General features: G+C 34.9%; 1 long non-coding RNA gene across 1 annotated transcript in view; it reads left to right on the top strand.

Moving 5' to 3' along the window:
- Positions 1 to 26,586, top strand: part of LOC127224838 (uncharacterized) — a 427,306-nt gene that overhangs the window by 196,675 nt on the left and 204,045 nt on the right. Inside the window, exon 2 of the long non-coding RNA XR_007834742.1 lies at positions 9,047 to 9,080. This is a non-coding gene — a long non-coding RNA (uncharacterized LOC127224838). The remainder of the gene's footprint in view (positions 1 to 9,046; positions 9,081 to 26,586) is intronic.

The raw sequence follows: 26,586 nt of genomic DNA, 5'->3' as shown, positions 1-26,586 counted from the left end.
CTAAGTAATTGGTCACAACACTTTTGAGGGCATGATTCTAATATGTATTGAAAATATTCACTTAGCCATGCATCATTCTCTTTGAATTCTTTCCTTGGCTGTTTAGTGTTTTTCAACAATGTTTGCTCCTCTAAGGGGTACAAAAGTAAATTTTATGTTAGTCATTCATATTGCAAACTAAAATTATCTTGAGTACATTTTTAATGTGCAAGGAAAATGATGGCAAATTTAAATGAATAATCTGGTAATTTCGAGGACAAACAGATTAAACATTCAGAAGTAATGCAAAGCTGTAGTGTTTACAGTGTGTTAGCAAATTACAAATTATCTCAGAAAAGAGAGAAGCCAGAGGATAAGCACCACCATTTCCCACAGGCTTGTGCAAATGATTTTGGAAAATGAAAAAGAAAATTAGATGAGACAATGAAAAGAGGAAAAAAATTCTAGTAAACTGTCACTCTGGAGTTAAAAAGCATAGAAATCAATTTTGTACAAACAATAATATTGTTTAGAGAAAGCATGTTTTATTTAACCTCAATAAAGATTTCCTATATTGAAAAAAATCCAAATTGAAGCTTTATTACAACACAGATCTGAAATTTATAATTTATTGATTAAAATGGAGGCAGTGTGTCCCTGACCAATACGGTTAAGACGGTCAGGGCAAGCAGCTTTTGGTGAGATAGGTTTCCAGTAATGTCCATTCAAATGCTGACTCTCCATTCTTTTTTTTACGTGGCTTCTTCTACTCCCATTGAATTTATGTTGTTCCATACACCTGCTTTTGTAGATTGGTACTCTAACAGAAGCTGAGAGCACACTGCCTTGAGAAGTCTTTCCAGTTTTCCATACTCTAACGCAAATGGGGACCCAAAAAAAGCAAACCACACAATAATTAGCTCTTCTTTATGAAGCATACAGTTTAAACAAAACACTATCATGCCATTCCAGTGGGTTTTTAAAGGAACTTATCGTGGTTTAATAAGGATCAGGAAAAACAAATCGGCTGAATAGATGCTTATTCAGGGATAAATAACTTATTTATCAGAGACAGATGAACACCAGCAGATTCCTAGTCCCAAGGATGACTCCAGATGCTCATCTGTCCCTGTGGTACAAGCAAGAGAGCCATCCAGGGCCCCTTTCCCAGACCTATTTCCCCCAAGTAATATTCACACCTGTCCCCATCCCCAATGGGTGTGGTCAGTGCCACAGGTGCAGACAAAGTGAGTATCTCACTACAGGAACTGGATAGAAATAAAGACCAAGTGATGACCTTCAGAAATGTTTCCTACTTTCAATAATGAAAATTCAGGTATAGCTGGCACATCATTATTGTGCTCATGTTGTATGGTTATTCCAGAAATGATAAAGAAACAAACATAATTTTATGGAGTCTTAACTGTAGGCCAGTGAGTTGTGTTCTTTATGGCTCTCATCAAATTGTAGCATGAACATGGGAAATAGTAAAGATTGGAATCTTTCCATCTTGATCAGTACCACACAACTAACTGAATTGTAATTTGTCTTTGTTTTCAGTTCCTAATTTGCAACCTCCTATTTGCACTGCAATGTGATTGGCTCCTAATCTCCAGTCTAAGTTTCCCACTCCTTAATAAGATGCTTTCCCTCTCTCTGAACATCTAAGACAGCATATCTTTATGATAATGATTTCCAGTATGTACAGTGTGCATTGTTAGCCACAAATTTCCAAATGAATGACAGATTTCCTCATTTACTTTGTACATTGAGCTTTGCATTCATATAGGCAAGAAACATCTTGCCCTAACATGTCTAAAGGAGAGGTGATATGTAGTAAACAGTAACACAGATATATTCAACCTATATTTTCCTGTGCATATTCTTGACCCTTTAATTAAACATCTCTAATCCCTACTCTGTTACTAAGATCTTAAACCAACAGTCATCCATTATTCAGTTTTAAGTCACTATGCTCATTTAATTCATCAATAAGTCCTGATGATGCTATCTCCAACATATAGTCAGGATTTATCCACATATGTCCAATGCCAACTTGGATCAATATTTTGTTTTATATTCATATATGCACATAATGATTTGATAAAATCTATCATCTTTACCTCTACAGTTGCCACACCAATTTATCCCAAATTCATTATTTCATTTTTTAAGTTAATATCCACTGAGTTCATCCAGTGCTGACTGTATGAACATGGGAATGGGGTCATCTACTAGGTCATGGGTAGCCTCTCACTGTCTCTTTTTCTTTGCATGTTAACATTGATTGATTGTGTGTTTCTGTATTAATTTTCATCTACTCCAAAAAAGCAGTTTATCTGAAGAGACTTGAGAGATGTTCTCTTCTTTGGGTATAATAATAATACATATTACTATGTATATTTGGCAGAATAGTAGTACTGTATCTTTTTCTAGGATCTATGACCTAGTCAGACTCAGAATTGGATATACTTAACAATACAAGTCATAGGTTTGATCTGTGAAGTAGAATTGAAGCCCAATCAGAGATATTTAATTACTTTCGTAACATTTGTGCCATGAAATAATCAGTGGCTATGCCTTGCCACTCCAGTCATTACTGTAATTCTCAGGGCTCACAGCTAGGTAATGTTGATGATTACATTTCTGTTTTGTTGATTTTCTCGAGGAACTCTTTTTTATACATTGACTCTTTGTATTGTTTACTTTGTTTTACTTTATTGATTTCATCCCTCAATTTGATTATTTTTTCCTGGAATCTACTTCTTCTGGATAAGCTTTCTTCTTTTTTGTTCTAGAGCTTTCAAGTGTGCTGTTAATTCTCTAGTGAAACTATTCTTCAATTTCTTTATTTGGGAACTTAGTCCTATGAACTTTCCTCTTAGCCCTGCTTTCAAAGTGTCCTGTAAGTTTGGGTATGTTGAGTTCTAATTTTCATTGAATTCTAGGTAGTCTTTAATATCTTTCTTTATCTCTTTCTTGACCCAGGAATGATGCAATTGTTAATTGTTCAATTTCCATGAGTTTGTAATTTTCTGCAATTTTTGTTACTGTTGAATTCTAACTTTAAAACATGGTGATATGATAAGATAGAGGGGGCTATTCCAATTTTATTTTGTATCTGTTGAGGTTTGCTTTGTTGCCAAATATGTGGTCAATTTTAGAGAAGGTTCCATGTGGCACCAGAAGAATATATATATATATATATATATATATATATATATATATATATATATATATGCGCATTGGGATGAAATGTTCTATAGATGTCTATCTATTAAATCCAATTGGGTCATAACTTGTATTATTCCCTTTATTTCTTTGTTAATTTCTGTCTTGTAACCTTTCCAGTGATGAGAGTGAGGTGTTCAAGTCTCCCACTTTAAGTGTGTAGGGGTTTATGTGTGATTGAGATTAGTAATGTTCTTTTTAGATGTTCAGAATTGAGACTATGTGCTGATGAATTTTTCCTGTGATGAATATGAAATGACCTTATTCATTGTTTTGGATTAATTTTAGTTTGATGTCTAATTTAGTAGATATTAGTATAGTTACAACAGCTATTTTTTAGGGCAATTTCATTGGTAAATCTTTTCCCATCCCTGTATTCTGAGATAATGCCTGTCCTTGAAGTGTGTTTCTTGTATGTGGCAGAAGGATGTATCCATTCAGTTAGCCTGTGTCTTTTTATAGGTTAATAAAAACCATTGATATTGAGGGATATTAATGACCATTAGTGTTGATTTTTATTTGTTTTTGGTGTGTGTATTGTGTACAGTATTCTTTGGATTTTGTGTTTTGTTTTGGCTTTTGGTAATGTGGGGTCATCTATGAATGTAGTTAACTTCCTTGAGTTGGAATTTTCCTTCAAGTACTTTCTGCAGGACTAGATTTGTGAATATGCATTGTTTAAATCTGTCTTTATCATAGGATATCTTGTTTTATCCATCTATAGTGATTGAAACCTTTGCTGGGTATAGTAATCTGGGCTAGAATCCCTGGTCTCTTAGTGATTGTAGAATATCTATCTAGGATCTTCTGGCTTTGAGAGTCTCCATAGAGAAGTCAGGTGTAATTTTGATAGGTCTCCCTTTATATGCTATTTGGTCTTTTTCCTTTGCTGCCATTAATATTCTTTCATTCTTTTTTTATTCTTTATGTATGTTGTTTTGATAATTATGTGATGAGGGGGAACATTTTTATTTATTTATTTATTTTTGGTCCAGTCTATTTGGTGCTTTGGAAGCTTCTTGTACTTTCATAGCCATGTCCTTCTTTAGTTGGAAATGCTTTCTTCTGATTTTATTGAATAGGTTTTCTGCACCTTTGAGCTGGACTTCTTTGCCTTCTATACCTACTATTCTCATGTTTGGTCTTTTTATGGTGTCCCATATTTCCTGGATATTATTTGTTAAGGATTTGTTATACTTCAGATTTTCTTCGGTCAATGAATTTTTTCCCTCTAGTTTATCTTAAGCACTTGAGATTCTCTCTTCCATCTCTTGTATTCTGTTAGTTATGCTTGCATATGTAGTTCCTCAACATTTACCCATATTTTCTATTTCCAGCATTCCCTCATTTTGTGTTTTCTTTATTGTATCTACTTCAGTTTTCAGGTCTTGACTTTTTGAATTGTTTTCTTCATTTGTTTGATTTTTTTTTCTTGACTTTCCTTGCTTTCTTTAAGAGATTTGTTGATTTCTTGTATGTTTTGGTTTCTCTTTTCCTTCATTTCTTCCATTTTGTTTGTTTTTTCTTCCATTTCTTTAAGGGATTTTCTCATTTCCACTTTGAGGGTCTCTATCATCTTCATATAGTTATTTTTAAGATCATTCTCTTCTGCTTCATCTGTGTTGGGAAGTTCAGGCCTTGCTAGTCCAGAATATTTTGATTCTGTTGGTGTCATATTAGTCTTTCTGGAGTTGAATGTGTTCTTCTACTGTTGTCTTCCTATTTCTTCTTCCAGTGGGTGCAGGTGAGAACTCTCCCTTTTCTAGTGGGTATGTATCCAAGGCTCTCTTCAGGTGGGTGCAGGTGGGTCCAAGGCTCCACTAGCAGTAGATGCTAGATGGCTCTCTCTTCCAGTGGGTGCCTGTCCTGTGTGTGCTGGTCAAAGCCTGGGATGGCAGAAGGTGCTGGATGGCATGCTCTACAGGTCTTTCTGGGGGCTTCCCATATTTTTTCTTTTGCAAATCTTATATTTAGTTCCATGTTTCAATTTTTATTTTGGTTGTTTACTTTCTTCATGGTTGGTTTTGTAGTTTTTATATAGTCTAAACACAGACTCTCTGCCATTCTTATAGCAGGTAAAAATCTTTTTCCATTTTGGAGGATGCCTCTTTACACAAATGATTTTATTATTTGTTTTCCAGATGATTCTTTCATTTGATGAGGTCTCATTTGTCAATATTGGCAGTTCATAGTCTTTTAGAGTTTCATTCATTTATTTTAGATCTCCAGTTTGGTGGAGTATTAAATTTAAAATGTGTCCACATAATTCTAAATTTCCTCAATATCTGTTATAATGCCTCTTTTATTTATGGTTTTATTAATTTGAATACTCTGTCTTTTACTGTTGGGTAATTTAGCTAAAAATTTATCAGTCTTGTTAACCTTTTCAAAGAACCAACTCTTAATTCCTTTTGTTATTTTTGTTTCTGTTTAATCAAGTTCAGCCCTGACTTTTCATCTCTTCCCATCTACTATGTTTGCATGTTGTTTATTCTTGTTTTTCTACATCCTTCATACCCTTATTAATATGAGAGTGCTCAGGTTTTTGTTTGTTTGTATGTATATGTAGGCACTCAGTGTTATAGACTTTACTCTGAGGGATATCTTTTTTGTGTCCTATAAAATTTGTTGTGTAGAGTTTCCATTTCCATTCAGTCCTCAGAATTTCTTAAATTCCATTCATGATGTCTTCCACCAAATGAATTAAATTCAGTAATATGATGTTAAATTTCCATGGGTGCTTGTATTTTATTTATTTTCCATTGTTGATGATATAATGATTGATTCCAATGGGGTCAGTTAGAGTATCAGATGGTATTTCAATTTTCCTTTATTCATTAATAGTTGTTTTTTGTCTTCATATGTGGTTGATCTTGAAGGAATTTTCATGAATTTCTAAAATATGTGTATTCTTTAGCGTTTGGGAAAAATGTTGTGTAGATTTCTATTGAATTAATTTATTTTATTATCTCATTTAATGTCAATGTTTCCTTGTTTAGCTTTTGTTCAGATATCTTGTCTATTGGTCAGAGGGAGATAGAGAAATAATCTGCCATCACTCTGTTGGGTCTGTTGGATTTAATCTACAGGTTTTTTTTTAAGATCTAATAATATTTGTTGTATGAAACTGAGTGCACCTGTGTTTGGTGTGCATATTCTAGAATTGTAGCATTCTCTTGTTAGTTTGTCACTTTGATGAGTATGACACGGCTCTTCTCTTCTGATTAGTTTTATGAACCACTACTAATTTTTGCTGTGAAGTTTCAAAATGGACCCTGTAATTCCCATGGCCACTTTTCTACATTTCGTACAGAGTACCAGCTCCTATTTATAAATCAAACACAAATGACATGTACCTATCATGTAAAACACTTCCAGTGGTTCTTTAAGACCCTTAGGCTATATGCAAACTTTATATCAGTGGTCTTCCATGCAGTTAGTATTCTGTTTCCACATACCTTCCCAGTTTTAATATTATCATTCCTTTCTATGTACTAGATATTAGCAATATTTTGGCTATCTTTCTGTTGCTTACTAGTGAACTCCTCTTATGAAAAGCTAGCTTGCTCAGTATAATTCTGATCTGATTACTGACTGCCCAATTTAAGCATTTGTCTGCTGAGTCAAATTCCTGTTTCAGTAATTGAAATTATTTTCTTCTCTTTGTTTGGAATTATCTTATTCTCTTGTGTTTAACTATACATGCAGTTCCTTCCCTGTCTTCTCCACAGCTCAGCATAGGAAGTAGGAGACATGAACGTGGTTATCACCTTCTCTGAAATTCCTAGAATAGCACAGGAGATGTGGCTACTTATACTTCTTTAATAAGCAAAAATATTTGCTCAGCAAATGACCAAAGAATTATTGAATTAATTATTCCACATTTTAATTCACACTATTATACTATTGTTGGTTCATTTGATTTATTACACAGTTAAAGATTTTTAATAATATAAGGTATATAAAAGTGATTGAAGATATAGATATCAACTACCATGATTCTCAAAATCTAAGGCAAAAAGAATAAAAGAAAAAGGAAGATTAACAAAAACCCAAAGCTCTTCAAATTTCAGGGGAATAATACACCTAGTATACCAGCTGAATATCTAGACAAACCCATTTGTTCCTGATCAAGACTCAGGTGAATTATTTGGATTACGATTTTCATCTTTCCCTATTTAAATCAGTATAGCCCCTTTAAAAATTACAGAATATCTGTGTTTTCCTTGCAAACATTTGACAGAAAACATTTGAAACTAATCCATTCAGCAATAGGACTGGGAGAAGCAAAGCTGACTGGTTGGGAATAGAGTGAAGAAGAGAAAAGTTGTAGCAGAATTTTTTTCTGTACTAGTTATATTAAGTTCAGTCACAATCATATGATGTCACCTGCTAGAATTGAAGGCACGTATAAACATATGGAATACACACACACACACACACATACACACACAAATAAATTTTTAAAAGCATAAATATTGTACTATTACATATGATCTCATGAATTAAATTTGGATGACTCCTTCACATGTTTCTACTGACATGTCTAGAAACCCAGAGTTGTAACTCAGCCAGTAACTCAAGGCATCCCTTACTTCAGAATCATAGTAGTGTAACAAGTAAGGTTTTCCTCCCATCTCTGGTATTGCCCCACTGCACCAGACCCAATTAACACACAGAGACTCTGTATTTGATATAATTCTGTTGGCCAGGTACTAGTTTCTTATTGGCTAGCTCTGTCTTAAGTATTAACCCATTTCTGTTAATCTTTACTTGCACGTGGTCTTATCTTACTGGAGAGAGAGGCCGAGGCTGCCAGGATTCTGCTTTCTTTGTCTTCCATCTTGACTCCTCCTTACTACTTCCTCTTTACTCCTTGTCGCCTAGTCCTGCCTATCTTGCTTTCCTATTGGCCAATAGTGCTTTATGCATTAGCCAGTATGAGAAACATTTACAGAATGACATCTCCCATCATAGTAGGAATTCTGTTGATTCACAATGATGAACAAAGTCAAGACATGAAAACCCATGTCTACAACAAAAGATACAATCAAAGTACTAAAGTGAAAGTACAAAATATCTGACAAAATGCCTAACGAGTAGAGTAAATTCTTCTCTGGCTACCATAAGTGTTACCATGAAGACACCATTTAAGTTGCTCCTATAGAATGATAGGACATAAGGAATGATCCAAATTACTGTGAAAGAAAAAAAGGAGGGAAGTAAATATTGAGATTGGAATAAAAAAAAAAGGAGGGACGAAAGGTGGAGTGAAAGACAGAAGGAAGGAGAAAGTAAGGAACAAAAGAAGAAAGGATCGGAAAAGAAAAGAAAAAAGGAAGGACAACAGTTTTAAGAAAATGCATGGTGAAAAATGGTGGGAGACAGATTCTAATGAAACAAACTTATAAAGAGAATATGTATGTGACTGAAGACCCTGAACACTTTGTTATTTAATTTGTTATCATTTGTGAGGATCGTATCTTATAAGTGCAATGTATATAGGATCAGAGCTATGTACGAACAAGATAATGTTCATGCCTAGACCAATACTGTTATATATGCATCTCTATGCCTACATTTGTAAAATATGTGTTATAAAAATTATGCATAATATACATGTATCTGATATGTTTCTGAAAACAATTTTGAAAAACAGTGGGTTAACTACCCTGATTCTAAAACGGTGATGACAGAATACATAAATATATAAGGCCAGACAAGCTACTTCTTTACTTTTTTAATTTTGCTCTTACAGATTTGCAAAATGTATTTTAACACAATTGGATTGTTTATAATATTCATGATCACAGCATAACAATATTTTTTTTTTCAGATGATGGTGCCTGTCCATTAACTGAAAAGCTGAGGTGAGTACCTCATTCTGCTTCTCCATCTTTTTTCTCCTTCTTTCTTCTCTTCCCCTCTTCATTCTCTTCCTCTGACATGTGTAAAATGTTTTTTTCTTCCAAGATTTGAATAATTTTATTAGCTCGTACTAATTGAAGTTATGGTACTAAATGAATGTTCCTGCAAGAAATCCATAATGCATTTTACAGTACTATGTTTTATCTTTTATTTCCTTCCATTTAAAAATAAGACTTGGAAAGGTTGGGAAACAAGATTGCTAACAGACCATGGTGATTTCAGAGAACTTTTAACTTATTCAAGCTACATCAAAACTTTCTATCAAAAAACAAATATATCTCATGAGAAGCTATCAGAATATTTTTTAGTGTGTATAACAAAGCAAAACACTGACATTAATGACATAAGCTTTATTTTTTTCTACTAATTTGGAAAATAAAAAGAAAATATATAGTTTAACTTACTTAATTTACTTAATGATTTAGATAATTTGTTATCAAATATTAATATTAGAGTCATAATTCTTATAACTTAACTCATATCAGTGTAGTTGCACTTTTTGTCTGTGACTTTATGTAAACATGACATCACTGGAATTCTATATACCACTGAACGTACACTGCTGAACTTAAAAGAATACTTTTCTATTGGATGATTAGCCTTCACTGCCTTCGGTTTACCAGTTTAAAATATTTTTAAATACAAGGTAGTATGGGAAGGAAAATGTAGGGTAGTGGTCCTCAACTTCCCCAATGCTACAAGCCTTTAATACAGCTTCTCATAATGTGGTAGTAATAATTAAAAAGTGTTTAATTTTTTTCTTACTCAATATAGTACATAGGAAAAGTTAAGTCAGGATCTTTTATATAATTTCTCCCTTTCCTCATCCAAAATTGCTTTATATAAATGAGATGGCCAGAATAGAAGCATGGTAGAAAGAAAATAGGATGAAGAAAATGTGTGCATGTGTTCAGTTAGAAAAAATGAATAAAGGTTATATAGGATGCTATATAACACATGTTTAGAAAATGATAGAGGTAGAAAAAAGATTTATTATAACAGAGAATACTGGCAATAGCACACATGAGAATTGCATAATTTAACCTTCTAAATGTCAGTTTTGGTGAGATGGATCTACTGTTGATTAAGCCCAAATTTCAGGTAATTCTTAAGTGATGTCAAAGCCACTGGTCTAATGAGCACACTGTAAAGATCCACATCAAATTATTCTCACCTTTGCCTCCTCTCTGTATTAAGAAGATTAATTTTCATGAATTTGACTTGGATTCATTATTTTATTTTTAAAATATATTTAATGTGCTCATATTTTCTTATGGAAAGGACTGTATTAGATTAGAGCAAACCAGCCAATTTTGGCTAAGCTAGACAGGAACTAGTTACACAGTCTGAACTAGATGTCTCATGACCACTTTCACTTTCATTTTAGTTAATCCAGGGTAAATTTAAGGGATCTCAAAAGTCAATATCATTGTGTGAAGTAACACTAAAATAAGTAAAATATAAGATGGTATTTAAACATATTTTAATACTTCAACCTATTTAAAGTTGTTCACGTCATTGTACAGCAATAGATAAATTACAGAAAGTAAAAGCAGTGCTAACAAGGAGTCTATAATCTTAACAAAGCAGACATTATTATCATTCCTGTTCTCGAGACTGTACCTGACTTTTCTCCTATCCTTGACCACAATCCTTTTGGTTTTGTATACCCTTGCTAATGGACAAGGATGTTAGTAGTCTGATTGTTCCACTTGTTCAAATCTCAAGGGTGAAAACACAAATAAATAAATAATAATGTAGTAAGTAAATTAATTTTCTTTATGGTGATGGATATTAAGGACCTTTGAAATGCATTTGTTTGTAAGTAGTCTTGTCAATGTAGATATTGGTTCATGTAGTTTTAGAACCTGTCATAATGGGAGTAATGACTGTGATAATATAATTAATATAACTGTTATCATACATCAAGTGCTACTCTGATTCAGCCATTGTGCTAAATTATTCACACTGATTATTTTATTTAGTTCATCCCATGGCCTGTGAGATACTAAAATTATTTCTCAGATTATCCAAATTGAAATGAGATAAATAAACATTTCACCAGTCTCCATTTAAAGAAAATAACAGCATTCAATATCTCTTCCTACATGGTAGGACATATTTCAGAGGCATTTCAAGTGATACATCTTTCTAGCAGAGTAGTCTCCTTTGCACAGTTCAGTTCTATGAATGTTCTAACAAACAGCCCTAATGCAAGTGCCTCTGCTTGTGCCATATTAATTGACATAGTTGAACTAAGAATGAATCCAGAGAGAGACTACACAACAGCGATAATACCTGGAGACATGGTTTAAACTTTGATATTAGATCATTGACTTTGACCTCTTAAGTACATGGTCACCTTCAGTAGCTAAAGCAGCTGCATAATAGCTCTATTGTTAGGGTGAAACTAGTTAAGAAAAGACAGACTGTATCTTCCCTAGTGAAGTTCATGTTTTTTTCTTTGTCAATCCAGTAGACAATCCAGTAGAACAGTACTGATATCAGCAATGGTAGGAATTGTAAACCATATACAGGACAATATGTGAAAATACTCTGCATTTCAAATAAGTGATGACTATCTGTAGGATTTGGATTCCATAGGAGGTCTTAGAGCAGGACCCTACTGATAGCTCAGACCAGTACTGGTTTTTATTACAATAGTGCATCCACTCACTTGGGGAATTAAAAGCAATGACTGAAAAAGAAAGCAGAGACAGACATTTTGGTGCTTGCCTTTAATCATTCTAGCATTCTGTAGGCAGAACACCTCCATTGGAGGACGGATATCTCTGTAAATCTGAGGTTATCCTTGCCTACCTAGTGAGTTGTATGAAAGACAAGATATGTAGAGAATCCCAATCTCAGAACAAAACTAAAACACAACACAGGGTATTGGTGAGACCAGATAATTTTACCTATGTGTATGTGGGTAATCCCATACCCAAGTTGAAATATGTTGCAGAAAACACAATATAAAGAGGGATGACAAAGCCTACATTTAAAGAATCCAGAGGCAATGGAAGGATTCCTTCATATTTGCTTACAAATCTTCCTGGAGACAAAGTGAAAATCCAGACTGGATATTTACCAACTAGTTTTCCCTGTGTGTGTGTGTGTGTGTGTGTGTGTGTGTGTGTGTGTGTGTGTGTGTGTGTTTTGTTTGTCTGTTTTGTTTTGTTTTTCTTTGTTTTGTTTGTTTGTTTTTGAAATAGGATTTTTCTGTGTGTAGTTCTGGATGTCCTGGTACTTGCTCTATAGATCAGGCTGGCCTTGAACACACAGAGATCTGCTAACTTCTGCCTCTTGAGTGCTGGGAGGATTGTGCCACAACAAATGCCTAATTTAGAAACTCCTTTTCTGTACACATTTACTGACAAGTAAGGACAAGAAAAGCCAATGACTTTGTGCTTGTGTTGTCACAGCATGTCTCAGTGTAATCCTCAAGACTGCAAAAGGTGTAGAGTGAAGTTCTTCTCTGAAAGATTCCAAAACCAAGAGACTGCTGCTGTTACCAATAGCACATCTGAAATGTGGAGCCCCTATATGAGGTGGCGACTCATGCTGCAACAGAAGCAGCCCATTTCCCTGTTGCTTTGTCCATATGATATAACTAGAGAGCACTTACCTACTTACCCAGAGCTCTGTCTCCATGAGCAGGTCACCTAGTTTACTGTACCTCACTCACAGAGAGCCAAGAAGAATTTTGATTGTCCTGAAAGACCACAAGGAAATACAGTTCTGCCTCACTGCTTCACAAGGCATTTCCCAGCATCTCCACAGAGAACATCTGTCTTTAGGGCTATAAATCTGGTATTTTACCAGCTCTAAAGTTTCCCTATGCTTACAAGTGGCAGAGATCAACAGCCTACTCCCATCATTTAGGGACTAACAATGTGGAAAATTGAGTGAACTCAGTATTATTGCCACTGAAGGTTTTTCCCTGTGAACCAGAGTCATCTTCAAAATTTGAAGCAAATTCCAAATAAGAAGAGAGAAAGGAACAAATTGAATGAGGAAAAACAAAAACAAAAGCACAATTTTGCTCTTCTTAGCAGAGAATGGCAGTGAAACAGAGTTCTCCTATTATAAGTAGTAAAATGATGTATTTCCTATGTTGGTACAGTGTGTTCTGTTTTGTGAGTCAAAAAAAATTTCATCCATTTTACTATAAATGGAAGAGAATTGACATCATAGTACATCAAGCAGGCGTTTCTAAGTTGCACCAACAAAGTAATTGGGCACCTGTATAAATGCAGAATCACAAGGACAGAATTCAAATTTTGTGTTGAAAAACACATACTTGTACAATCAAATAGGTACTTTGATTAAAAACATTGTATATGTAAATTTTTCATTTGCCAGAGTACTCATATTTTGGCATGTGCATACATAATTGGAGATTTCTAATTAAGGTTCTCTAGTGGCAGAAATAGCCCAATAGAGTGGATTCCATATTTTACCTATTAGCCAAAAACTGTAGACTATTTTATTTTCATGAATCACATTATTGTCATTCAAAGATGAGTTTCTCCTCTTTATAGATATCATTTAAAATCCAAATACTTTTTTTAGTCAGTTTTTGAAACCTAGTTATGTGAATCGTCTACAAAATATTATGACATATCACATGCTTCATTCCTTTCAATTTGGACATTCATACCAAATTGGAAGTCAGATAAATTGTTACTATATACAAATTGGGCCTGTCAACCCTCCATCTAGCCATTATTTTCAGGAACATTTTAGCTATTCTAAAGTAAATCAATGTGTGCACTTAAAATGATCTATTTACCATCAAGACAACTATGAGTGGTATTTCAAAGAAAGACCATCTAGTTATCGAGATATTTTGACAAATTCCACTCTACAATCCATCCACTTTATTACAAACCTCATTATCAATACAACTTCCATTGGCTTACTGTGTGCAAGCAACAGCCACACGTAGCCAGCTTGTGGGCAGTTACCATGATTTGAATGAGGAAACTGAGAAATAAATTGCATGGTTTTCCCAAACTCACACAGCTGCTGTTTTCCAATATATGGGATTCAGAACTTGGAAGGATTATTTCTGTGCCTCAGGTGAAACGCTGTGTTTGTGTTGTTTCCACGATGTAGGTTTCACTGCTGCAATTCTGAGACGAGAACCATCCATGTAGAATTGCCTCCTCTTTCTTTCCTCTGTCAATTGTCATAAAACAAAACAGTTCTCATTAATTGAACAAATTAACCCTAAACATATCACCCTGTGCCCTGACTCAGATGCTTACTCTATGAGGACTACAGGTTATCAGGACCTGGATTTATAGCACAGCACTGCAAGATGACAGACTCTCAATTAGCCAGGCATGTTTCACCTACAGTTCAAACGTGTGCTCTGTGCCCCTGATAACTAAAGGCAAAAGTAGATTTGTTTATTCCAATTCACATTGTTTTTGGTCCAAGCCCTCCAACCAAGGGCTTCTTGGTCTGCACATGGCAGACTTCTAACTTGTTCATTCTGCCTCAAAATGACCTGGGTGTCTTCCATCCCACTCCTTTTTTACTTAAAGTCTTGAGGTATCCTGGCTTCCCCACTCTCCCAGACTCTCTGAGGACTTGAGGACCTACATGTCTTCTTTCTCTATATGCACAGATTTCCCACAAATCAACTGTTTTTTCTTAGTAACCTTCAAGACACTGCTCAGGGGTCATCCTAGAATAATGTTTTTTTTGTTTTGTTTTGTTTTGTTTTGTTTTTACTATCACCCTTCTTCACCATTAATGCTCTTAAAGCTAATAGTTTCCTTGTTCTTTTTCATTTGAGCTCTTACCAACCATACTTTTGGGAAATCTGTTTATGTGTTCAACTCTTTTTACTAAATACGAAAAATCTGTAAGTGGCAACTTAGTCTAGAATATTTTCTACAGTATCCTTAAGTCCTACTGGCACAAAGTAAAAGCATATTAACATCAGGCTATATGAACAAGTAAAGAATAAAAGAAAGGAAAAAACTAAATAAGCATTATGGATTTGATATCCAAGGGTCTATTTCTCAGCTATTGCTAGAATTAATGACTGAGTGCTAAATATAGCACTAAGTGATTTAATTCACAGTACAATAATACACATAAGAATGTGTGTGTCTGTTAATGACAGCTACATGTCACTGCATACAGGACAAGTCAAGAGAGGTAAAAATGAAAGTCAATGTTATTATAAATAATTGGAATCACAGTCCAAAAGCCATGACTATCTAGGTCATACTATATGACTCTATGTTGTTTTTATTTTACACATCTTATAAATATTAACTTTGTACACATTAAATAATGAAAATATCATTTTATCTGTTTCATTTATGATAAAGCTGAGGCAATCAATATTTATACTACTTGCTTATCTCACTAAGAATCCCATTGTAAGCTGAATACACAAAAACACATGCACACACAGATTGACACACAAGAGCATATGCTCTTTCTTGACCTTTCTATTCTGAAATGGTGATAACAATATCAACTCTCTTTACTCATTATCTCAGAGAGCCATATTTAAGTTATTGTTTCTGATATATTATTTTCAAACACTTAAAAAGTACATTAGTAAACATATATAATTTTGGTTTTGAATGAGTAAGTTGATTAATCATGTAGGAGCAAAAGCTAAAAACACTAGCAAGTAGCAGATAGATCAATAACATCAATAGACTGGGCTTGCATCATTGAGTAGGAAAGACTGAGGAAGCCCTGCTGAAGCAGATATTCTGCTGTTCTGGCAGAGAGATTTCCAGGCAGAGTGGAGCAGATTCTCCGCAAATGAACTTACCATTTCTCATCCCCACTATAGGCATCTCTCTACTGTGCAATAAACAGTAATAACCTCTACTGGAAATGGTTTACCTTCAAGTTGTTCTCCAGGGAGGGATGTTTTAACATCCTTATGTGTTTGAAATACTTTTCTTCCCCTTAAAAGGACAATGGGTAGCCTACCGCAGTACAGTGAGCTTTGGAGGGTACCTGAAATAAACCTGCTGGAGACCAAGGTTTAAGAGAGGTGGCTGGCAAGACTGCTGCATGTTTTCAGACTCAGGTCTCAATGAGCACAAACAGCATATGAAAATTTACCTGAATAATTTTTATTTCAATATAGCATATACTTTTCTTGGACTAATACCTATAACATTTATTTATTTTAAATCCCATGCATTTTTTCATCAGTTACATTTAAAAATTTCCTATTAGAATAAACTTTTGAATTATACCCCATGATAAATTTGTATTAGGGCAAACACATGATTGAAGGCAGTATTCCCCTTTTGTGCTTGGCAGATACTTGAACTGAAGATGTGTCTGATGTCCCTTGACAGTGTTAATGTATTTTACAGAGTGAAAGAATACTAACAATAGCATGAACTTTTGCTCTCCAAAGTGTCCAGCACAGACAATAGATTTTATATTCATCTATTTAAAGCAGATATTTACAAAAAAGCCTGAAAGGGCAAATAGCGGAAGGACATTTCAGCCTAGAATGCAATGTCCACTGAAGCCATATGACAAAAATAGAGGTGAAAGAAAAGAAAATATTTTTTGCTTTAAAATGAAAATTTCCCCATACCCTATGTATAAAGGAATCCTCATAATTTAATTTCACAATGAGCCAATTAATCAAAATCCAGTGGGGAGAATAACTAACATAGGCTCAGTAATATTAGTTTGACAGGAACCCTAAACTGTGCTTTACAGAAACTCCCATAGCACATCCTAAAAACCAATGTGAGTTACTACTAAGTCAATTAATTAGTCCTTGCTAGGAAGAAAATGGCAGCTACTTCCCCAGCTCTGGGATTTCACTGGAGTCCACAGATTGCAAGCATGGGTATCACAGCAGACACTGTGATCCATTTAAGCTGTGCTCCATTAATGTGTATGTTCCAGAAAATCTCTTTAAATGTTAGTCTTTGCTGACCATGGTAGCAATTCCAATAGAGAAAGCAAATGTGTAACCATGAGATCATAACAAGTTTCTTGCTACCTCCTGTCATTGGTCAAGTAAAGAACCACCATGATCTATGCTTTTCTCCAGCCAAGTAGTGTTAGACAGAAATTTCTGAAAGACTCAGATCTACAAATGTGACACAAATGGTTGCTTCTCTTCTCTGTCACATGAAGGGAATCTCATATGCTGTGCTGCACTCAGGTGGCTACAGCCGTCCTTGAGAATTTTCTTTGTTGGCCGTTTTTTGTTTGTTTGTTTTGTAATTTCATTTTATATTTTAACCACAGTTCTCTCTCCCACACCTCTTCCTTCTTGTTCCAACTTCCCCTCAGCCCACCCCAAGTCCATTCCTCCTCACAGGTAAGGGTCCCCATGAGGAGTCAACATAGTCTGGCACAGTAGGTTGGGGCAGGGCCAGGGCCTTCTTCCTTGCTTTATGGCCAAGCATGGCATCCCACCATGGGAAGTGTGCTCCCACAAGCTAGATCATGTACCAGGTTTGTGCTGTGGTCTTTCTGCCAACGATCCCTCTGATAGTCCAATCTTGTGGAATCTCATAGAGATTCCAGGAGACTAAATTAGGCCCACTGTATGTAGGCCTAGTTTCCTTAACTCTCAAGTGGATACAGCCAACTGCCTAGGAATTCAGATATCCAAAGCCTGATTTTGACTTCTTTTTCCATTTTTCATTTAAAGTTAACAATTAGAAAATAAATACAGGGACACTTATTACAACATTGGCATAGTTTTATTTACACACACAGGGTTTACCTTTTAGAAAATCAATGTTTTTATTTTTTCTAATACTTTCCTGTTTTCCATCCATCTCCCTAGTCTTACTCTCCTATGAGAGTATTTGGTATTTGGGGGAACAATTTCTTAGAGATCATAATGAATTCTGAGAAACTTACACTGTACACTTGTAGCATCCAATGTGTCTGTTACAAACAGTACTCATTTTTCCAGGGAATAACTTCATTGTTTATTCTGTTTCCTCTACTAAAACTCGTTGCTAGACAGTCTAGAAAGGTTTCACAAACCCTTGTTAGTTACAGAGCTCTTTGACTCCATGTGAAGCATAGGAGGTTTGCTGCCCTAGGGTTAAATTATCCATGTTGTGTCTGGGTCTATTGGTACATGCCTGATGTCTTCACATCATATAAAAACATGAAATCTAAAAGGCACCATGCTTTGCAAATATATATCGGAAGTTGTTACTATAACCAAGCATATGTTCCATCTAAGTTCAAAACAGACAGTTAAGAGCAATTTTTTGTTTTGTTTTTCACTTGGAAAAACTGAGAAACTTATCTCTGAAATAATTCTTTTATCCTAAGGTAAGAAGGAAGGCACCTTTTTCAGAAACTCAAGTGCAACAGGTGTAGGCGGGGTAGATATCCCACTACAGTCAGGTATATATATGCAGAGACCACAGCGGTAGTTAGAAAAGCTTCCTGATGCAGCCAATGCTTAGATGTCTAGAGAGCAAGGAACTATATCATAAGCAGAACTCAGGCTGTGCCTGTTCGTTTATCTCTACTGCATTCACTTTAATAACTAGGGGTTGTAACTGCAAGCTGAAAATGAAACTTAAAGGTGTTATCCATTTCAAAGTTAAGAAGATGAAATAAACTAATATATACGATAAGTACAGTAAAGTGAGTGATTTACAGGTTGCCTTCCCCCACAACCTTTCCTGCATTTTCTCTGGAAGGCCATTGTGGGATGAACATCTGTACACATGGTCATATTAAAGTGGCTAGAAGACCTGTAGTATGAAATATTTTGGTATTAAAAGAACCAGTGACCTTCCTTTAAACACTTTCCTGAAAATATATGTGAAAAATTTGACTTGCTATGTTGGTCATCAAGGATGGCTATACGAGTGATCTAAGCTGCCAGTTAGACATTACATGCTTTGCTCTTTTATTATTCGCCTCACTTTTCTCTGTTTTATCTTACCTCTGGGACCATGAAGCCTCTTCTCAAAAGGGAGGTGAAAATGTCAGCCTGGGAGAGACCTGGCCAGCATGGAGGTTGCCTGAAATCTCTTAGTCTTTATAATGTCTGAATGTAAGTAACAGTGTTCAACAACGGTGTTCAAACAGAGAGCAATTGTTAAAGTCATCGTCTTTTATGGATATTATGTGTACATTGGGACACTGAATTGCTCAACCTATAAAATAGATAGAAGCAGGCAACACAATATCTATTTCCCAGCTAGCACAAGAGGACAATCATGAAGGTTAACAATTTGAAATATGGCATCTGAAAAATTCCATGATTACTGTCTGCTTATAAGTCAGGAAATTTTGAGGAGTGTTATAGACAACTGTGATTGTTTTTGTTCTTGGATTTTTTTTTTTTTTTTTGCAGACCTGGTGACATACTAGGCAAATCATCTACCAGTGAGCCCCATACTCAGATTTAATAACTTCAGAAGCTACTTGAGAATTGCAGGATTATTGCAGAAGTATTTTGCATTTTAGTGTCTTCTTCAATCTGGATGTTTCCAAGTTGTCAAAAAGAAACATCATTAAAATATCTGAGTGAACATATTGAAGCATGAAAAAGTCATCACGATGGCAGGTCCCAGTGGCCCTAGTTAGTCATAAAGGTCTCAATTCACAGTGTGGGGTTGGCAACAGTCAGCACCTGCACATGACAAGAAATAATAATGATTGTCGTTTATAAAAAAAACAATCAATTAGAACTGTCAAGGAATCTACTTGTTTACATTCTAGAAAGTAAAATTGTTAGAAACTTTATCGTAAGTCCCCAAATCAAGTAATGTGTTTTGTAAGGCAAATGGAAATGCAGTGGATTTTGACTACAGAGTAAATGAATACACAAACAATGTGGCCAAGTTGAATAAAGTAGTCAGATTGGACTCTTCACATTGGTTTGTATATAAATATCAACTTCCAACATAAAAATTTGCAAACCCATAGAAATCTGAACAAAGAATCCTGTGATAAACTGTGTCCAAATTAAAAATCTAACTAAATCCAGGCCCAATCAGAGAAACTTCTTCTTGTAGTGGATGGCAAAGAACACAACTGGTCAGAATACAAATAAGAGACTTTGCAATGATCAAACAGGATTAGTCTGTGTTGCATTCCTCCCCACCAGCTTCATTGATTTCTGAGGAAGAGGGGTGCTGGTAAGGTGGCAAGCTCCTAAGAGACAGGGATGATGGGTAGCTTCAAGGAAAGTGTTTATAAAACACACAAGTTGAGTGCATATATGAACTCGCAGCTATAATGACAGCATGCACAAGACACATAGAAGTTCAAACCAGACAAAAATTCCAGAACTCATGGGAGGGGTAGCACAAGGTCTCACTGCTAGCTGATAGCACATGTCATCTTATTCTTACTGGGAGAAGGAAAGTCAACTTTCCTTAATGATGTGACCCCTTCATATATCTACCACATTACAGGTCAATCCCAAAGTGAAGGGATTGTGGATGTGAAGGGATTGAGGGACAGAATAGTCAGGCAGAATATGGTGCTGGGTGAATGGAGCAGGAAATTATGGGATAAAGGGAAAGAGTGGGGCTAATATGATCACAATACATTGTATGAAATTCTTGAATAATTGATAAAAATCATTATAAAAATCCTAGCAAAACCTAGATTTGTTTGACAACTTTATCTTTAAAATGACACATAAAACATAAAGATATACATAGGGTATACCAATGAATTATCTTGGATGAATAGAATAGTGAAATATGTGGGGATTTTTGTTGCTGTTATTGTTTTTCCCCCTTGGGGGAGAATATATCTTCCTTGAATGAAATGTTTAGAGTGTGTTAAATATGTTCATATCCATTGCAGTCTAAAGGCAAGGTGGCTGATAGGATAGTCATTTGACTGCCAAGTATAATTAGCATAAACGTATTAAACTTTTTATATATGACAGAACTTTCTTATTATTTCTGACTCAATATGAAGATAGATTTCAGATGTACTAGGAAAACTATTTAATTATTTCTCCCGAAATAAAACACTAAGTGTTCTCTTCTTAGTAGAACATTGACCTTGTGGTTCATGGCAGCTGTTCCTCTTCAGTGGTTCCTGGGTGTCTGTAGAGAACTGGCACCTTTACTGTTTGGCTGTGAAAATTTGGGGTTAAACACTACTGCAGAACAAGCATGTCCTCACTAATAAATACAAGTAAAGTAATTCTTCAAATTTTGTGATCACCTCAATTAAAAATGAGTGCAGCCATGTGTGTAAAGCATGCTAAGATCTGATTGCAAATATAGTTCCTGGCCAAATTACTTCACTTTACTGATATATTCACCAAAACTTTAAGAAATGTGCAAACATGATAAAGAGTGATAAAAAGTGAATCTGTTCCCTGGTCTTCTTGTCCTGAGATAGGTTCGTTGAAGGTGGCAATGCCATTTTAAAACACTTTACGTTCACTTTCCACTACTGAAGCCAAAGTGAATTAAGATTTGCTAAATATACATCTTGTAAAAAAAAAAAAAAAAAACTCTATTGCTTTTGGATAGACACAGCTGTTGATGCCAGTGGGCAACTTCCAGTGGTCTGTCAAGAGTTAGAAAGCACTAGGAGTGCCAAAGTCTTAATGGGGCATTCCAAAAAGGAACAGTTTAGAGTTTCGATTTCTCAGTGAGTATGCTGCTCAGCAGTTTTGAAAGCTGAGCCTTGCAATGCAGTAACAGGAATTAATAATCTGAAAATCAATTATCCGGAGATGAACCACTACTTTTTTTAAAGGACTGCCCTCTAAGTCATGCCACTGGGAAGTCCAGGTTTCCTTTCATACTAATTACCTGCTCAGGTCAAGCCACTGCAGGGCCCTTCTTAAAGTAGGTGAGCCTATGCTGAAGGCCTAAAGACATAGGTTGACATGAAACAATTCCCAAGCGTTCCACCTCATGAACAAATTGTGCTCAGGTGTTCCTCTTCCTGAGATCCCAGAAGTTTCCTCAAAGCTGACAAAAGACTTCCTTCCTGTCATTTCAGCTTCTGGGTCAGTCTATGAGTAGCATCTAAGTCTTCCCCAGAAAACAGCAATGGAATATTCTAATGCTAACAACATGGCTAAATGGAAAATCTCTGAAGTTGTATATAAAACGAGCAAACATATTTATTCCACACTATGCAGTCTTCATAATTACAATTATCAGAATTGCACACCTCCCTCTTGACATCCATGGCAATTCCAAGAATACAATTTATAAAAAGCAATTTTCTCTAATGATCCAAAATATTCCAATATTCCAGAATGTCACAGTGAAATTGGAAGAAAAATTAAAACCATGCTGTAATATTATTATTGTGCTATAAAGTCAATGAAGCCAAAAGGGAAACAGTCCCAGCTGGCTGTCATGCGTAAGGGATGGAGTTTTCTGACCCCCTCATCCATACAAAAGGAAATCAAAAGCAGAAACTAAGCAATAGAACACAGCCCCTGCAAAATAATGCATTTAGAAAGAAATGACACAAATTAATATTTCTCAGAAATACACACTTTGAGAATTGGAAGATTTAGGATTTTTTGTTTTGGTTTGGTTTTTGTTTTTTGGGTTTTTTTGTTTTTGTTTTTGTTTTTCCAGACAGGGTTTCTCTATATTGCTTTGGAGGCTGCCTGTGAACTAGCTCTGTAGACCAAACTGACCTTGAACTCACAGATATCTGCCTGCCTTTGCCTCCTAAGTGTTGGGATTAAAGGCATGTGCCACCAATGCCCAGTGATTTACGAATTTTTAGTGCTGTTTTGTTTTGATCTTTTCCAGTCAAGCTTTAGTAAAAAACATTTAAAAAGTTCTTTACAAAGAAGGAGAATAATATAAGTAGTTTCCCCAGGTCATCACATACAAGGAAAAAAATTAAAGAAATAAGTCAAGGTAAAATAAAAAATATAATGGCCTTATTCTTAAGTCTAAATGTAGCAGCTTTTGCAGAATAGTAAAATAATAATGTCCTTAGCTATGGATGAGGACATATATATTTTATATTTTTACACATATTAATTTTATTCAAAATAAATGATATCTCTGACACAAACGGCATGTGATGTACCATTCAGATACAGAAAGAAGCATGGTTCATGGCTTATTAAAGTTGCCTAGTTCATGAGTGTGAAATCTCCCCAGATACCAGGAAAAGCCACAAACAAAACATTTGCAGATATCTAACAAGAAATTATTGTCTAAGATAATGAGTAATTTGAATTAACTCAGTTAATAAAGGAACCAAAGACCTTGGGGAGTAAGATACAGAGCAAGCAGTTAAGCAAACTTAGACAAAGCTGTTTCACCTTAACCAGGGAAATGCTAATGAAACCAGGGGCATTGCATGACAAATGTAGCACCATAAGAAGCTGGTGAGATGTGGAATTACCCTACTTGGGAGCTGCTTGTATGAATTGAGTCTTTGTGGTGACTGGCTCAGCACTAATAGGCCCACAAATAAAGCTGTCATCATTGTTATTCCTGCTCTTTGGTAGGTGACATATGCCAAACTTATCATATGAGAGTCTCATAGACAATTATTGTTTTATGACATCTTTGAGACCATGAGCAAATTAAAATGAAAACTAACCACTATTCATATGGACTTTGTATTTCATTCTTGTGTGGTTCTTATTCCTCTGACTTGTACACCATGTGCACATGTGTGTAGGAATTGTTTAAAGATTTCAATAAGGTTGCTGAACACCTTTATGTCCATGTACAAAAATTATTTTATCTCCACATTAACATGACTGAATTTTTAATCAGGAAGTAGATTTTGATTTTCTATTTTTATTTCATTTATTTTTATAGTTAAGACTGAAATTCAGTCTCAGTGCACAGCTGTGAATTGTCTCAGTGTTTAACGATACATGATTACACAGTTTTTTTTTTTTTTTTGTTTTTAATGAAATAAGGCACATCTCTTCCACTCTCTGTAAATGAGAGTGGAAATGGAGTTGGCCTTTTTATTTTTTGCTAAGACTTAAGTGAATGACACTTTCTAATAAGAGACACAGAGGTTTCTATTCCAGTCTTGGAGCACTGTTAAAGCTTTTGTAAAGTCATTATTAATATTTGTTTCTCTTAAGACTAGGCTCATTGCTAAGACAGAGACTCCTTAACTCTCAATATCAGCACTCTCTGGGGTTTGGGAAATGTTTCATTACATCAAATGTCAATTTATGTAGTATATCAGTAATTAAATACTTATAGTTAAACTCATTTTGAGTTACATTAGAAGGTTTGGTTTCATAAGGAAAATTTAATTCCTAGTTTAATTTACTATAGCTTATGAAATACTAGCATACATATTATAATTTAAAACATAATTTGCTTGATAAATGAGAGACTGACTTTTAGTAATCCTAGTGAAACTTCCAGAACCACTTCTGTGGTAATAGAATTCCAGCCAATTGTGTGGGAAAAAAGCAGTTTTACACACCATACATACCACTGCAGGAAAGAGAACATAAATTTAGTATTTCTGTTAGCTTGTACACTGAACAGAGAATTCAGACATTTCAGCACTGAAATACATAATAAAATAAAAAATGTATTGGTATAATAAAATGTTGAGATCTAATGATAAGGTCTTAAAGTAATTTCAATACCCTTAAGCTTTGTATCTTGAAAGTGATTGGATACTGTCACTATACAAGGAGATTCCTTTAATTTTCACATTCTATTATATTGTATTGTAGCAAAATATACGTAGCATACTATATTAACTATTTAAATTCTTTGATACACTGACTCTAAATGTTTTTAGCACCACTACCATTCTCCGCATGTCTGAGCTCCAGAACTGTGCTCTGACATAGACTGAATTCTGCACAGATTACAGAATTACTGTGCCCTTGTACCATTGGTAACAACCATCCTGCTTCTGCTAGGCTTCAAACAAATGGCATTGTACTACTTTCTTTATTTCACTCAGCATATTGTTTTGAAAGTTCGTATATTCAATGCCATTGTAAAATATGTATTCCTTTTTAAGCTAAATAATATTTCACTGAAGATTCCTATAGTGTGATGATATAAAACTTTCCACTCATTCCTGGATAACATTTGAGTGATTTCTACCTTTGGTTATATAATGAACTTATAAGTACTTGAGATACAAAATTCTTTTCATCAAGATCTAGCAAATTTCTAAAACAGACAAAATATTTTTCAAACTTTCATTTAAAACACACATAATTATATGCACACAATACAGTCATTGCACAATCAAGTCTTTTCATGTCCATGTATTTATATGAGCTACTTCTAAAATCCCTAATTTTTGAAGTTATCACTTAATATTCTTGGGAGTATTTTTATTAATTCTGTGACAACTTCATAAATGTGTCTTGATCGTATCAGCCCAACTCTCACATTCCACTTCCAGCATTCCCTCAGAACATCTTGTCCCACCATCACTTAATCATTGAATAATTCTTTTAAAAAATTCATTTCTTTGACAAATCATTTACACTAACTATATTTAAATTTCTTTAATGCCTCTTCCATTATCATTTTAGTAATAGTGCACTCATATCCATGACAACAGTATGGCAGTCAGTCTTAAGTCCATAAAAGCACATAGGACAAGCAGTAAAAAGGAATGCTCAATTGTGGTGCTTACCTACTCCCTCAAGCAAGTGCATTGTTGAAGGCATAGGGATGCCTTAAAAGATCTTAGATAATCTTGATAATGCTCCAAATAGGTAGCCATCATGTACTATTTACTGTGATTTAATACTCTTGAACATAGAGGAATAAAAGTTACTACCTGCTGTATTAACACCTAAGAGTTAATCCATTTGAAATACCTCATCAATAGTCCCCATCATTGTCCTATTAAACTAAGTTACTTTTGGGTACTGTTTACAATGGTTCAAGCTATGAACACAATTAAAGATAAAAAGCCAATTTAGAGAAACATTTGCATTATAAATGATTAAACATTATATTCATAATATGTATAGAGTCAACAAATAGATGAGGACTTATAAATATTTTAGCATGAAATTTAGGAGGCTATATTGGGCTGAGTAAATCCTTCAAAGATACTTAAATCCTTCCTAATCGTTGGTGTAAGTGACTCTTATACAATCATTGCATTTGTAATTGACTATATAAAAGTACAGAGATTGCCCTGCATTATTCTAATAGGCCTTCAATGCCATTAAACATATCTTTATCAGAGGGAGACAGGAGATCTAAACAGAGAACAGCTGAGGGAGTGTGATGGTAGGAGCAGATATTGTGACCTTGGAATGACAAGGGGTGGATTCTTCTTCTGAGCCTCCAGAGGAAAGAATCCTGCTCACAATTTGTAGATTTATGTAGCTTGCATTCAACTGCTGACCTCCAAAATCTGTGAAACAATTCTTTTCTATTGCTTTACCTACCATAAGTCTAACAATATATTGCATAAGCAAAGAGAAATGAACACAAACAGTAATGGCAAATAGTTATGTGAGAT

This window comes from Phodopus roborovskii, unplaced genomic scaffold, assembly GCF_943737965.1.
Source record: "Phodopus roborovskii unplaced genomic scaffold, PHOROB, whole genome shotgun sequence".
NCBI classification, from domain to species: domain Eukaryota; kingdom Metazoa; phylum Chordata; class Mammalia; order Rodentia; family Cricetidae; genus Phodopus; species Phodopus roborovskii.
The sequence above is the reverse complement of the archived record's forward strand: the minus strand, read 5'-3'. Positions and strand labels throughout refer to the sequence as shown.